The sequence below is a fragment of the Leptodactylus fuscus genome, chromosome 6 (genome assembly GCF_031893055.1).
Source record: "Leptodactylus fuscus isolate aLepFus1 chromosome 6, aLepFus1.hap2, whole genome shotgun sequence".
NCBI classification, from domain to species: domain Eukaryota; kingdom Metazoa; phylum Chordata; class Amphibia; order Anura; family Leptodactylidae; genus Leptodactylus; species Leptodactylus fuscus.
In genome coordinates, this window is record NC_134270.1 from 32,652,913 (window position 1) to 32,670,088 (window position 17,176).

Genomic DNA, 17,176 nt, shown 5'->3' on the forward strand with positions numbered 1-17,176 from the left:
CACCACGAGGCCAGAAAAGGAAAAGGGAGGAAGAGGAGGCTAAGACCAACAAAAAATTCAAATGTGCAGAAGATGGAGCAGCTGCATTAACCAGCGCCCCAACAACCAGCGCCCCCACACCACTAGGGCTGTCCAGCCTTCACTTCCTGAAAGAACTTGGAGAAGGGGCATTTGGCAGCGTCTTCCTGGCTTCTCTAAAAAACAAAAATTCTTTAGTGGCTGTGAAAGCCATGGCAAAAACCAGGCAAGAAATGTTGCAAAGGGAGAAGAGGGTCCTGCAACAATTATTGGACAGCCCCTTCCTGTGCCAGATATATGCAGCCTTCCAGACACAGACACACGGCTTCCTCGTACTGGAATACCTCCCTGGCGGCAACGTAGAGGAAAGGCTGGAGTCTGAGGGACCATTCGATTTAATGACCACTATTGTCTGCACAGCTGAAATTATTTCTGGCATCCAACGAATGCACGAACTTCGGGTACTCCACCGCGACCTAAAAACCGAAAACATTATGATCGACAAGCAGGGCCACATCAGAATTTGCGACTATGGATTAGCTGCTGAAAATATGTATGGCACCAAAACTATTTTTGGCGTTACTGGGACCCCTAATTACATGGCACCGGAGATGCTTAACTGTGACCCGTATGGCCTGTCCGCAGACTGGTGGGCATTTGGTGTGATTGTTTATCGCCTCCTAACCAACACCTTCCCATTTTCTGCTGCCAATAAAGAGGAACTTAAGATGATTGTTGTAAACCTGGAGCCCATCTACCCGAAATATCTGACAGAGGAGGCCAAAGATCTACTCACCAAATTACTATGCAAGCAGTGGCGGACACGTCTAGGATGGCGAGGAGATGTGCGGGGACACGCGTTTTATGCCAAAATTGATTGGCACAAGATTGAAAACAAAACCATCAATCCACCATTCCCACCGCAGTCACTAAAAACCATCAGATTTTCATCAAGCCAACCTTTAGGCGTGTCCTACCTGCAAGCCACGGAAGGTCAGACTTGTGCACCTGGTACCAGACACATCCCAGACTTCTCCTTTGAGCGCTCCAAGTGGCCCTTCTAAAAGATCAATTGATTATTTCAAACTATAAATTCTCCATCATCCTCACCGCCATCTTCAAGTTCACTAAGGTACAGTGCTGTATAGTGTATACTATCCTTATGCTTTTGTATTACTGTATTATGTCTGCATGTGTTCTTATGCCGTTTTCTCTTTTTCAGAATTCCCACCCCCACCGGGACCCTCCTCTGCCTGTTGGACACAGCGCCTTCACCATTCTGCGCCTTACCAATCACATTCCTGCGGAGTTGGACATGAAACATATGAGCCTTCCCATACGGCGGACATCACCGGAACTCCATAAATTTATGTGGAATGTAATAAATTCATGTGATTTATTTATTCACCACTTTATGTCTTATGGCCAATTTATTTCAGATGTGGTGAGAGGTGTAAACTTCTTATCCTAAGGGGGAATTCACACGTAGTAAAGTGAAGCGCAATCTGGCATGTATACGCGTGTCAGCAGTTTGCAAGCTCAAAAAGGTCCCATTGATTTCAATGGGAGTTACGAGCGTATACACCGCGTAATTTTGCGACCGCAAAATTACAGTTGCAAAATTATGCGGCGTGTATGCTCGTAACTCCCATTGAAATCACGGTTTTGGAAATTGCAGCATGTCAATTATGCCTATGGATACATTGTCGATTTCTCTATAGATGGAATTAAAGCAGAAAGTCCGCGGAGCCAGTTTTCTGGAGGGTGGGGGACCAAAAGTCCCCCTAAGGTCTCCTTGTGAATGGAGTGCACAGCAATTGTGTGACCAGTGCACCATTTACTTCTATTGGGCTGCCGGGACTGGTATCTCCAGCAGCGCCCCCAGCCCTAGAGAAGAGAATGGAGCAGCAGTGACGCTGAGTATCGTGCTCGGCTATCTCTGGTGGTCCTGTAGACCAGTGGTTCCCCCTGGGGTACACCATGTAGTCTCAGGAGTTTGCATCATGGCTGAGAACCAGTGCTCTGAAAGTTACAGGTTTAGCAAGTGCTCAGGTTCCAGGGCTCCAGGGGGCACAGATTTTATTAACGTTGGGACATGAAAATTAAACATTACTTTTTTTTTTTCCAATAAACTGCCAATTTAGCCCCAGAATGAAAAGAACGCTATTTGGCTTTTGAAGGGTACATTTTGCAGTTTTCGGGTGCCATGACACATTAGCAGAGCCCCTAGATCCTCTAAAGTACCACAACAATGGAAACCCCGCAAGGCATTTCTAAAGGAGTATGATTGTTTTGAGCCCAACAATGGTCCCCAAAAATGAATGTGCAAAATGAAAATTTTAATTTTTAAATAAATATAAAATTTCAGTGCCCAATATGTTCTGCCTGCTTTGTGTCGACAGAGACAAGGACTCCTAAAACTTTGAAGTGGGTTATTCTGGGTACAAAAAAGTAGTATATGTGCCTGTACACACAGCAGGGCTCAGAAGGGAAGGAGCACTGCGCTTTTTATCTACACCTGAAATGTGGCGTAAATGATGGGGGGAAACGTATGGCGGCTACGAGATGGCACACATTTCCCCTGAATCGTGCCTTATCTACGAGGAGCGCCTGATCATACTGACCATAATGTCTTCTGTTCATCGTCAAACATTCCCATCAGAATTGTATGAAGGAACAGTAAAAGATGCCTGGTCATTAAAACCCTCTTTAAAAGGATCTTAAAAGGAATGTCTCTCCCACCTTGTTTCCCAATAGAGGCCATCTATAGTATAGAGCAGGGGTAGGGAACGTACGGCTCTACAGCTGTTGCAAAACTACAACTCCCAGCATTCTCACTTGCTCTGCTGTTCTTGGAACTCCCATGGAAGTGAATGGAGCATGATGGGAGTTGTAGTTTCACAGCAGCTGGAAAGCCAAAGGTTCCCTACCCCTGGTCTAGAGAATAAATACCTGATCAGTGGGGTCTGAACACTGAGACCCCCACTTATCCCAAGAGAAGGAGATTCTTTTCCCCTCATGACTGGTAGTGGCCGGCGCCCCCATTCTCTTCAGGGGGTGCATCGGAGATAGCCAAAGTCCAGCATTCAGTGATATCTGACGCCGTCCACCACCAGATACACCTACATTCAGCCTGGCTTTGATCAGGCTCAATGCAAAGCAAGTGAAATGAACCCCCTCAACTCTTGGGACCGGTGGGGAACGCAGCCGTCAGACCCACGCCGATCAGATATTTGTCGCCTATCCTGTGGACAGATAAATACTTTTCATGGCATAATCCTATTTACAAGGCTTTATTTTAAGCTTAGTACCTATTACAGCAGCCAATCCCCACAGCTCTGATACTAATCTATCCTGACCACTAGGACCCCCACCATCATCAAAACAGGGGTCCTACATTTGTACTACTGTGCCATTCATCTCTATGGGACTGCTGAAAAGAAGTAGAGATCAGAATTATCTCTGGCAGTCTCAAAGAGATGAACGAATCAGCAGCGCACATTGTGGATCATATAGGGAAGGAACAGGACATGTGATCAGTGGGGGTCCCAATAGACAGATCCCCAGTGATCTACTTTTTATTCCTAGAGGGAATAGCTTGTTGCATCTGGTGCTGGAAGCCGATATCTGTGTCCCTGGTATAGCGGTGGTGCTGGAGCACTACAGCCCTGCCCCCAATGACTAGGAACACAGCTGCAGTATTCACCACCGTCTATATACAGTGAACACAGCTACAGTATTCACCACCGTCTATATACAGTGAACACAGCTGCAGTATTCACCACCACCTATATACAGTGAACACAGCTACAGTATTAGCCACTGCCTATATACAGTGTACAGAGCTGTAGTATTAACCACCGCCTATATTCAGTGTACAGAGCTGTAGTATTAACCACCACGTATATACAGTGTACAGAGCCGTAGTATTCTACCCCGCTTATATACAGTGAACAGAGCTATAATATTAACCACCACCACTTACCGTGTTTCCCCCAAAATAAGACAGTGTCTTATATTAAATTTTGGCCCTAAAGATATGCTATGTCTTATTTTCAGGGGATGTCTTATTTTATTTTCGTGTGCTGCTGCCACCACTGAGCTACGCTGAGATGTGCTTGCTGCGCAAAGACTATATGAAGAAAAACATTGGCTGAATGATGTGCGGTGCTCCGTGTGCACAGGAAAGCCGACTGCTGCCGCTGCTGTGATACCGTACGTTGTATCCACTGTTCCTGCTGCTGTGGGATGAGCTGTGAGAGTGGGCCCCCCGCCACATACGATACTTAGTGTATCTCCATCTGGACATACACTATATGGGCATCTCCCAGCTCATCCTACAGAGGCAGGAACAGTGGATACAATGTATCGCAGCGGCGTCTGCAATGTTTTTCTTCATACAATCTTTGCGCAGAAAGATTATTATTATTGGGGATGTCTTACTTTCAGGAGGTGCCTTATATTAGGCAATTCAACAAAACCTCTGCTATGTCTTACTTTCGGGGGATGACTTATTTTCGGGGGGAAAAGGGTATATACAGTCTACAGAGCCTTCTAGGTTCTAGCACTGGATACTGGCTGGAAGCGCTGAGTGCTGGGCCCCACTGATCAAATATTGGTGACCCTATCCTAAGGGGGGGGCATCAGCCCAGAAAACCTGTTTGATGAAAGTTTTTATAGACCACAGAGAAAATGAAAACAGGACAATGAATATTTTTAGTTAAACATCGATTTTAATTTCATATTTAGTATCAAAAAGACTGTCATTGAAATACAAAGAAAACATTATATTGGTACAAAATATAGAAAACTCCGTGCAGGAGGCATACAAATAAAGATCACATATAAAAAAACATAATGTACAGCATAATTTAAGGTAAGAACATTTAAAAACCTACAAAAGAAAGACCGAGGAGGAGGGGAAGACCCAAATAAACAAGGAATAGGAAGGGGAGAGGCGGGGGAAGGGAATTCTAGACCACATCATGTTAAAAGATTATATAGTATATACTTACAGTAATAATGGACATCTGATGGGGCCGGGGTAACAGCTAGTGTCAGATCCTGAGGGGGCGCACCTACACTGCACTGGGATTGGTTGTTACTAGAGATGAGCGAACAGTGTTCTATCGAACACATGTTCGATCGGATATCAGGGTGTTCGCCATGTTCGAATCGAATCGAACACCACGTGGTAAAGTGCGCCAAAATTCGATTCCCCTCCCACCTTCCCTGGCGCCTTTTTTGCACCAATAACAGCGCAGGGGAGGTGGGACAGGAACTACGACACTGGGGGCATTGAAAAAAATTGGAAAAAGTCATTGGCTGCCGAAATCAGGTGACCTCCATTTTAGACGAATAGTGGATTTCAAATCCGGGTCATATGAGAATGTGAACTTTGTGACTATGAGACAGGGATAGCTGTACAGGCAGGGATAGCTAGGGATAACCTTTATTTAGGGGGGAATGTTATTAAAAATAACTTTTTGGGGCTCTATCGGGTGTGTAATTGTGATTTTTGTGAGATAAACTTTTTCCCATAGGGATGCATTGGCCAGCGCTGATTGGCCGAATTCCGTACTCTGGCCAATCAGTGCTGGCCAATGCATTCTATTAGCTTGATGAAGCAGAGTGTGCACAAGGGTTCAAGCGCACCCTCGGCTCTGATGTAGCAGAGCCGAGGCTGCACAAGGGTTCAAGCGCACCCTCGGCTCTGATGTAGGAGAGCCGAGGGTGCACTTGAACCCTTGTGCACCCTCAGCTCTGCTACATCAGAGCCGAGGGTGCGCTTGAACCCTTGTGCACACTCTGCTTCATCAAGCTAATAGAATGCATTGGCCAGCGCTGATTGGCCAATGTATTCTATTAGCCTGATGAAGTAGAGCTGAATGTGTGTGCTAAGCACACACATTCAGCTCTACTTCATCGGGCTAATAGAATGCATTGGCCAGCGCTGATTGGCCAGAGTACGGAACTCGACCAATCAGCGCTGGCTCTGCTGGAGGAGGCGGAGTCTAAGATCGCTCCACACCAGTCTCCATTCAGGTCCGACCTTAGACTCCGCCTCCTCCGGCAGAGCCAGCGCTGATTGGCCGAAGGCTGGCCAATGCATTCCTATGCGAATGCAGAGACTTAGCAGTGCTGAGTCAGTTTTGCTCAACTACACATCTGATGCACACTCGGCACTGCTACATCAGATGTAGCAATCTGATGTAGCAGAGCCGAGGGTGCACTAGAACCCCTGTGCAAACTCAGTTCACGCTAATAGAATGCATTGGCCAGCGCTGATTGGCCAATGCATTCTATTAGCCCGATGAAGTAGAGCTGAATGTGTGTGCTAAGCACACACATTCAGCACTGCTTCATCACGCCAATACAATGCATTAGCCAGTGCTGATTGGCCAGAGTACGGAATTCGGCCAATCAGCGCTGGCTCTGCTGGAGGAGGCGGAGTCTAAGATCGCTCCACACCAGTCTCCATTCAGGTCCGACCTTAGACTCCGCCTCCTCCAGCAGAGCCAGCGCTGATTGGCCGAATTCCGTACTCTGGCCAATCAGCACTGGCTAATGCATTGTATTGGCTTGATGAAGCAGTGCTGAATGTGTGTGCTTAGCACACACATTCAGCTCTACTTCATCGGGCTAATAGAATGCATTGGCCAGCGCTGATTGGCCGAATTCCGTACTCTGGCCAATCAGCACTGGCTAATGCATTGTATTGGCTTGATGAAGCAGTGCTGAATGTGTGTGCTTAGCACACACATTCAGCTCTACTTCATCGGGCTAATAGAATGCATTGGCCAATCAGCGCTGGCCAATGCATTCTATTAGCGTGAACTGAGTTTGCACAGGGGTTCTAGTGCACCCTCGGCTCTGCTACATCAGATTGCTACATCTGATGTAGCAGTGCCGAGTGTGCATCAGATGTGTAGTTGAGCAAAACTGACTCAGCACTGCTAAGTCTGCATTCGCATAGGAATGCATTGGCCAGCCTTCGGCCAATCAGCGCTGGCTCTGCCGGAGGAGGCGGAGTCTAAGGTCGGACCTGAATGGAGACTGGTGTGGAGCGATCTTAGACTCCGCCTCCTCCAGCAGAGCCAGCGCTGATTGGCCGAATTCCGTACTCTGGCCAATCAGCACTGGCTAATGCATTGTATTGGCTTGATGAAGCAGTGCTGAATGTGTGTGCTTAGCACACACATTCAGCTCTACTTCATCGGGCTAATAGAATGCATTGGCCAATCAGCGCTGGCCAATGCATTCTATTAGCGTGAACTGAGTTTGCACAGGGGTTCTAGTGCACCCTCGGCTCTGCTACATCAGATTGCTACATCTGATGTAGCAGTGCCGAGTGTGCATCAGATGTGTAGTTGAGCAAAACTGACTCAGCACTGCTAAGTCTGCATTCGCATAGGAATGCATTGGCCAGCCTTCGGCCAATCAGCGCTGGCTCTGCCGGAGGAGGCGGAGTCTAAGGTCGGACCTGAATGGAGACTGGTGTGGAGCTATCTTAGACTCCGCCTCCTCCAGCAGAGCCAGCGCTGATTGGTCGAGTTCCGTACTCTGGCCAATCAGCACTGGCCAATGCATTTCTATGGGGAAAAGTTAGCTTGCGAAAATCGCAAACTGACAGGGATTTCCATGAAATAAAGTGACTTTTATGCCCCCAGACATGCTTCCCCTGCTGTCCCAGTGTCATTCCAGGGTGTTGGTATCATTTCCTGGGGTGTCATAGTGGACTTGGTGACCCTCCAGACACGAATTTGGGTTTCCCCCTTAACGAGTTTATGTTCCCCATAGACTATAATGGGGTTCGAAACCCATTCGAACACTCGAACAGTGAGCGGCTGTTCGAATCGAATTTCGAACCTCGAACATTTTAGTGTTCGCTCATCTCTAGTTGTTACTAGCAATAGGTGGATTCACACCTGCAATATTTCCATTGGGGGTCTCGGTCCCCTATTCTGCTTGAAAAATCTGGAGAGAAAAATCCTACAAGCAGCACTTTTCTCTCCGCATGATTTGTGCAGAAAATACACAGACCCCTTTATAGCCTATGGGGTTCATGTGGTTTCATTGCTTATCCCTTTTTAATGTGCTCAATATTCAGTTCAGAGGGGGATCCCCAAGTAGACTCCCCAAATTGAATACCAAACACAGATGTGAACCAGGCTTTAGCTAATGCATCATGGTACGTGTAGGCTGAATCGCACTACCTCCCCCTCCATCTCTCTAGCTATCCCACTCACTACTAGACCTTCCAAACTAACTTAGCCCACCGCCCCATCATACTTGCCTCTCTCTTACTTCCAGACTTCCTCCGGTGAGACAGCTCCTCCCTCTTTTCTGACTCTGCCGGAGCACGCAATAGTCCCGCCGCTGCTCTTTGCTCTGCAGTCGGCAATCCACCTCTACAACACAGGCATGGGAGGCTATTGTTTTTTTAATGGCATTTACTCTGTAGCCAAAAACGACATGTCACCTGTATTCTATGTTTTGGTATAATTCCAGGGAAAACAAATTTATATGGTTTTATTTTCATTTTAACCCCTTAACAAAAATCCCAAATTGTGCCAAAATTTTTTTCTTATTAAAGTCGCCATATTATGACACCCATAACTTTTTCTAATTCCGTGTTTGGGGGTGCATAGGGCATTTTTTTTTGCAGACCCAGGTGTACCCCCTGGGGGCCTTGAGCCTCATGGAGTCTGATCCCTAATGTAATGCATTACAAAATATTGGCACTTCTACTGCAGGCTGCATATATGTAGAGGCAGAGTAAGGGCCATTATATAACATGTTGGTCGCTGTGGGGCCATTATATTACATGTGGGCACCGAAGGGGGGAGAGGCACTGAGGGGGCCATCAAATAACTGTTACTGAAGGCTCCAAACAAAGCCGTATTTTATAAACCTTTATAAGTGTTGCCTATTTGGAGGTGCCCGGTTGAGACATTTGATCACTAGGGGGCACTTCGCTTGGTCTAGAGCACTGGTACCTAATGATCTTGTAGCGGGGTCTTCACACCATTGAGATCTCACATAAACCTAGAAACAAACAAAAACCTAGTTAAACATTGTTTTGAGGTTTTTTTTAAGTCAAATGTATAAAAAAACCCAGAGGACATTCTGGAATTTGATGTGACAGCAGAGACACAAGCCTCACGTAAAACAACGAATAAATCCCCCCCCCCCCATATGTTAAGTGTTCCCTTCATGAGACTGACCCATTTGTCACACATCCTGCACCTCTCCCTCTCTCACCTCACACAGCCTGAACCCCGTGTCCCTTTCTCATACACAGCTATACCCTTAATGTACCCCTTTTATCACGCAAGCTGCAACCCAATTCTCCATCTTGGGCAGCCTGCACCCCCATCTCCTCTTTATTTCTCTAGCATCCTGTACATCCCCCTCTATTTCTCACACAAAGCGCTCCCCACGCCCTCTTTTGCTCACACACAGCCTGCAACCCCACTTGCCCCTCGCTGTGTGTAAGCAAGAGAGGTGAATGGGGGTGCAGGCTGTGTGTGAGCAAGAGGGGGAAGTGGGGAGCAGGCTTTGTGCCAGCAAAAGGGGGGAATGAGGGTGAAGGCTGTGTGTGAACAAGAGCATGCAACCGCGCATCACCCTCTTACTTATACACAGCCTGAACCCCTCATCCCCCCCTTCTTTTTCACACACAGCCTGCACTCTCATGTCACCCTCTTGCTCAAACACAGCTTGCTCCCCCATTTTGCTCACACAAAGGCAGCACACTCATTCCCCCATTTTGCTCACAAACAGCCTGAAACCTCCATATTTCTCACACACAGCCTGAACCCCACTATTATGCTCACACACAGCCTGAACCCCCTATCTTGCTCACACACAGCCTGAACCCCCACTATCATGCTCACACACAGCCTGAACCCCACTATCATGCTCACACACAGCCTGAACCCCACTATTATGCTCACACACAGCCTCAACCCCACTATTATGCTCACACACAGCCTGAAACACTCCCCCATCTTGCTCACACACAGCCTGAACCCATGAGCCTGAATCCCTCATATCCTGCTAATACACAGCCTGAAACCCCCTATCATACTAACACACAGCCTGAACTCCTCTATCATACTAACACACAGCCTGAACCTCTCGATCATACTCACACACAGCCTGAACCCCTCTATCATACTAACACACAGCCTGAACCCCTCTATCATACTCACACACAGCCTGAACCCCTCTATCATACTCACACACAGCCTAAACATCCCCATCAGCCTGAACCCCCCTATTATGCTCACACACAGCCTGAACCCCACAATCATGCTCGCACACAGCCTGAACCCCACAATCATACTCGCACACAGCCTGAACCCCCTTTCCCCAATTTTGCTCACACACAGCCTGCAACCCTTGTTTTGCTCACACAAAGCTTGAATCCCCTATCACGCTCACACACAGCCTGAACCCCCTTTCCCCCCCCCCCTCTTGCTTACACTTGCTGTCTCTTCCCTCCATCTTACCTTCCAGTTTCCATTCACTGCAGCTTCCTTTTCCTGTGTGACTCGGCACTGTCCTGAATAGCTCCGCCCACACCAGAGTCTGATCACATGGTCATAACGTCACCAGAAGTTCTTTAGCCCACTAGGATTTAGCATCTACCATGAGTGTACATGGTGTGTGTGTGTGTGTGTGTGTGTGTGTATGACACGCAAGGCCAGTGGCATAACTAGTAATGGTTGGGCCCCGTGGCTAACTTTTGACATGGGACCGACGCCAAAGACCCCGACTGACCGACCCACCTCCGCTCCCGCATTCCTACACGCACTATTATGCCCCACAGTGGCCTCTGCAGACATTACTATGCCCCATAGTGGCCCCTGTACACACAGTATGATGCCCCATAGTGGCCCTTGTACACACAGTATTATGCCCCATAGTGGCCCTTGTACACACAGTATGATGCCCCATAGTAGCCCCTGCACACAATATTATGTCCCATAGTGGCCCCTGCACACAGTATTATGTCCCACTGTGGACACCCATGAACAAAATCCAGTGGGCGCACTCCCTCAACAACAACAACTCGAGCCGGAATGGCAAACAAAACAACTTTTATTGGAAAACAGATGACGCATTTCGGGATAGAAGTGCCAAACAACCAGCACCACCCCTTCTTCCGAACTAATTAACACGTTTTACTGCGTCTCAGTGCTGGATGAAGAGGAGGCGGCAGCGGGAGCAGTGTGAGGTTGGTAAGTAAAATAACTTTTCGTTTGTTTGTTTTATAATAGGCCGCTACCTGCTGGAGTATCCCCAGCAGGTAGCGGCTTATTTACATGCCTCCCCGGGCCTGTTCATTGCCGCCCCCACTTCCCCTTCTACTATACGCCGCGGAGGCTGGCAGTGAGTAGGCCCGAGCCCAGGCCGCGATCCCACTACCGCTATTATTATACTCAGGGATCTTTTCAGACCCTCGAGTATAATAATCGGAGCCCCAGGGGAGGTAAGGGAAAATAATAAACAATGTTACTCACCTCTCCGGGATCCAATGTTAATCCAAGCAGGCTTCGGGGCTATATGGTAATGTCCCAGACATCACGTGGTCTGGGATTTTACCATATAGGCCAAAAGCCTGTTCTAGCAGTACCATATAGGCCTGAAGCCTATGCTAGTAGTAACTGCTAGCACAGGCTTTGGGCCTGTATAGTACTGCTAGCACAGGCTTTGGGCCTGGGATATTACCACATAGGCCCAAAGCCTGTGCTAGCAGTACCATATAGGCCCAAAGCCTGTGCTAGCAGTACCATATACGCCCAAAGCCTGTGCTAGTAGTAACAGCCTGTTACTACTTGCACAGGCTTTTGGCTTTTATGGTAATATTCCAGACCACGTGACATCTGGGACATTATCATACAGGCCCAAAGCCTGCTAGGATTAACATGATTACACACAGAATGTCATGCATCCCCCCCCCCCAGGCTTATTCTCGAGTCGATAAGTTTTTTGTGGTAAAATCAGGGGCCTTGGCTTATATTTGGGTCAACTTATACTTGAGTATATACGGCATATATATATATATATATATATATATATATATATATATATATATATATATATATTTATATATAATTTTAAAAAAATTAAGTAATTGAACATAATGTACACGCTAAAATAATTATCAGTACATAGTAACAAATAAAATGACTAAAAAATAAGCCCATATACCCATGAAGATATATCCTTGGCACCTTGTGATGTACCAGATTGGACATATACATGTCTATGTATTAAGCATTGATGTATATTTTTATATTTATAATATTTTTTTAGTCTTTTTATTTATTACTATGTACTGATAATTATTTTAGCGTCTATATTATGTTCAATAACTTGAAAAAAATGTTTTTAATCATTTATTTATTTATTCCTTTATATATATGGATGAATTGTTTTTATTTATTATATATTGTATATGGAATAATGTATATAATATACATCATTTATATAAAGAGTCATTAGAGTAGTGGTATTTATGACAGGGGGAATCGGGGCATAATATAAGGGGGAAATTAATTAAAGGGGTTGTACGGGATAATCACTTTTTTAATATGAGACCAGGAAAGGTGAAAGAAAAACTAAAAAACGTACCTGTCCCTTGTGCTCCAATGTCTCCCACCATGGTCCGGTTCTGCTGTGTTATCTTCTAGCAGAAGTCCCCACCGCACATGACCACTGAGGTCACTGACACGGGACACCACATTGCTGTGGGAACTTCTGCTGGAATAAAACAGTGGAGCAGCAGGACTGGAACGCGCTGGGAGACACCGGAGCATCTTCTCTGGCCTCATATTTAAAAAGTTGTTATCCTGGACAACCCCTTTAAGGTGGCAATTGGGCTTTAATAAAAGAGTTTTCCAGCTGATTGTTATTGATGATCTATCCTTAGGACAGATTATCTGTAAGAGATCATTAGACTCCCCCAGATCAGCAGTTTGAAGGGGCTATGGCGCCCGTTTATATCACACGCTGTCTGTGTATAGTGACCATAATGTATTTACAGCCTTGTCACATACCGTAGATGTGTATAGGACCAGGCTGTAGTTACATGACATGGCCACTAGGAGATGAACAACACTGTGTAAACAGAGAAGCCATTACAGCTCTTACACCGGTATCACACAGGTTCATTCACACAGCTGATCAGTAGCGGTCCAGGGCTTTTTGAGCTCCACTGATTTTTTTTTTTATTGATAGCCTGAAAAACGTTTTAATTAGGAAACACCTGGGGCATTATTAATAAGGGGCACTATTTATACAGGGGATACATGGGGGCATTATTAATAAGGGACACTATTTATACAGGGGATACATGGGGGCATTATTAATAAGGGACACTATTTATACACCGGATACACGGGGGCATTATTAATGAGGGACACTATTTATACAGGGGATACATGGGGGCATTATTAATAAGGGGCACTATTTATACAGGGGATACATGGGGGCATTATTAATAAGGGACACTATTTATACAGGGGATACATGGGGGCATTATTAATAAGGGACACTATTTATACACCGGATACACGGGGGCATTATTAATGAGGGACACTATTTATACAGGGGATACATGGGGGCATTATTAATAAGGGGCACTATTTATACAGGGGATACACGGGGGCATTATTAATAAGGAGCACTATTTATACAGCGGATACATGGGGGCATTATTAATAAGGGACACTATTTATCCAGGGGATACATGAGAACATTATTAATAAGGGGCACTATTTATACAGGGGATACATGGGGGCATTATTAATAAGGGGCAATATTTATACAGGGGATACACGGGGGCATTATTAATAAGGGACACTATTTATACAGGGGATACACGGGGGCATTATTAATAAGGGACACTATTTATACAGGAGATACATGGGGGCATTATTAATAAGGGACACTATTTATACAGGGGATACATGGGGGCATTATTAATAAGGGGCACTATTTATACAGGGGATACATGGGGGCATTATTAATAAGGGACACTATTTATACAGGAGATACATGGGGACATTATTAATAAGGGACACTATTTATACAGGGGATACATGGGGGCATTATTAATAAGGGACACTATTTATACAGGGGATACATGGGGGCATTATTAATAAGGGACACTATTTATACACCGGATACACGGGGGCATTATTAATGAGGGACACTATTTATACAGGGGATACATGGGGGCATTATTAATAAGGGGCACTATTTATACAGGGTGTACACGGGGACATTATTAATAAGGGGCACTATTTATACAGGGGATACATGGGGGCATTATTAATAAGGGGCACTATTTATACAGGGGATACCCAGGGGCATTATTAATAAGGGGCACTATTTATACAGGGGATACATGGGGGCATTATTAATAAGGGGCACTATTTATACAGGGGATACCCAGGGGCATTATTAATAAGGGGCACTATTTATACAGGGAATACACGGGGGCATTATTAATAAGGGACACTATTTATACAGGAGATACATGGGGGCATTATTAATAAGGGACACTATTTATACAGGGGATACATGGGGGCATTATTAATAAGGGACACTATTTATACAGGGGATACATGGGGGCATTATTAATAAGGGACACTATTTATACAGGGGATACACGAGGGCATTATTAATAAGGGACACTATTTATACAGGGGATACACGGGGGCATTATTAATAAGGGGCACTATTTATACAGGGTATACACGGGGGCATTATTAATAAGGGGCACTCTTTATACAGGGGATACACGGGGGCATTCTTAATAAGGGGCACTATTTATACAGGGGATACACGGGGGCATTATTAATAAGGGGCACTATTTATACAGGGGATACACGGTGGCTTTATTAATAAGGGACACTATTTATACAGGGGATACACGGGGGCATTATTAATAAGGGGCACTATTTATACAGGGGATACATGGGGCATAAGGGGCACTATTTATACAGGGGATACACAGGGGCATTATTAATAAGGGGCACTATTTATACAGGGGATACACGGGGCATTATTAATAAAGGGCACTATTTATACAGGGGATACATGAGAACATTATTAATAAGGGGCACTATTTATACAGGAGATACATGGGGGCATTATTAATAAGGGACACTATTTATAGAGCGGATACACGGGGGCATTATTAATAAGGGACACTATTTATACAGGGGATACATGGGGGCATTATTAATAAGGGGCACTATTTATACAGCGGATACATGGGGGCATTATTAATAAGGGGCACTATTTATACAGGGGATACATGGGGGCTTTACTAATAAGGGGCACTATTTATACAGCGGATACATGGGGGCATTATTAATAAGGGACACTATTTATACAGGGTATACATGGGGGCATTATTAATAAGGGGCACTATTTATACAGGGGATATACGGGGGCATTATTAATAAGGGGCACTATTTATACAGGGAATACACGGGGGCATTATTAATAAGGGACACTATTTATACAGGGGATACACGGGGATATTATTAATAAGGGGCACTATTTATTCAGGGGATACACGGGGGCATTAATAATTGGGAGTATTATCCATTATAGGGGGTTATATCATATATTTTATAATTGGAGTAGCAGCAGGACGGGGGCTTAGTGTAGGTGACGACAATGTGGGTCGGGGCCTGGAGAAGTGAGGAGTCAAAGATGTCTGTGTTCCAAATTTACAGAGACAAGTCACAGCTGGAAGAAGTGGTCATGGCGGTCCAAAGGGAAGAGAAAGGTAATGTGAAGGATTAGTCAGAGACGTCGCTGTAAGTCCCACAATGTTACTGCACTGCATACACCTAAATGATAGAGGATAAATACCTGATTGACGGGGGTCTGTCTGCTGAGACCTCCAATGAGCCTAAAAATTATATATTTTTCCCACCTCTGGGCATTCAGTCTGACCGCAGCTAGGCTGAACATAGGCTTACACAGTGGAAGGCACTGGCATGGCCACTGTTACTGTCTTAGGCTTAGTTCACACGTAAATTACGTTTGGCTTACTTTGGCACTCGAAAAAAATGCTTACTAATTAGGAAGCGTTTTTTGGACCTTGGCCTGCTTTTTGTGGAGCGGTTTTTTGTAAAAACCGCTTCCAACAAGGTCAGGCGGTTTTCCCAGCCCTTAAAGGGGTTCTATCAGTAAAATCATGCTGATAGAGCCCCACATATGTGTGTATAGCCTTTAAAAAAGGCTATTCAGGCACTGTAAATGTTATATTAAACTACCCCCCAGTTTTAAAATAATACCCTAAAAAAGAATCTACTTGCTCTACTTACGCATCATGCACGATGGGCGGGCATTCAGGGTGCGCCGACTTCTTCATCCATGCCTCCTCTATCTCCTTTGTTCTCCGGTCCCGTCCTCCTCCGGCGCTCGCGAACTGACATTGATAAAAAAAAATGGCACATGCGCAGTAGCATGAGGCTTCTACTACTACTACTACTACTGCGCATGCGCCCAGGCCATTTTTTTTATCAATGTCAGTTCGCGAGCGCCGGAGGAGGACGGGACCAGAGGACATCGGAGGAAGAGGAGACGTGGATGAAGAAGTCGGCGCACCTTGAATGCCCGCCCATCGTGCACGATGCGTAAGTAGATCACATTCTTTTTTAGGGTATTATTTTAAAACGGGGGGGTAGTTTAATATAACATTTACGGTGCCTGAATGGCCTTCTTAAAGGCTATGCACGCATATGTGGGGCTCTATCAGCATGATTTTGCTGATAGAGAACGGGCCGCAAAAACCGCGTTGTGTTTTTAACTGCACATTTTTTTTGTAAAAAAAACGCGACGCGTATTTATGCAAAAAAAGTGCGGTAAAAACGCGCGTTTTGCGCTTCCCATTCACTTCTATTGCTTTCTTCAGGCAGAAAACGCCTGAAGAAAGATCATGTCGCTTCTTTTTTCGCCTAGTGAAAAAAATGCTAGGGAAAAAAAAAAAAAGCAAGCCCTCTACATAGACTATCATTGTATGGAGGCGGATTATGACGTGTATTCCGCTGTCCAAATCCGCCTCCATGTCCCCTTGTGAACTAGCCCTTATGCTAAACTCACACAACTGGCGATGTTAGGT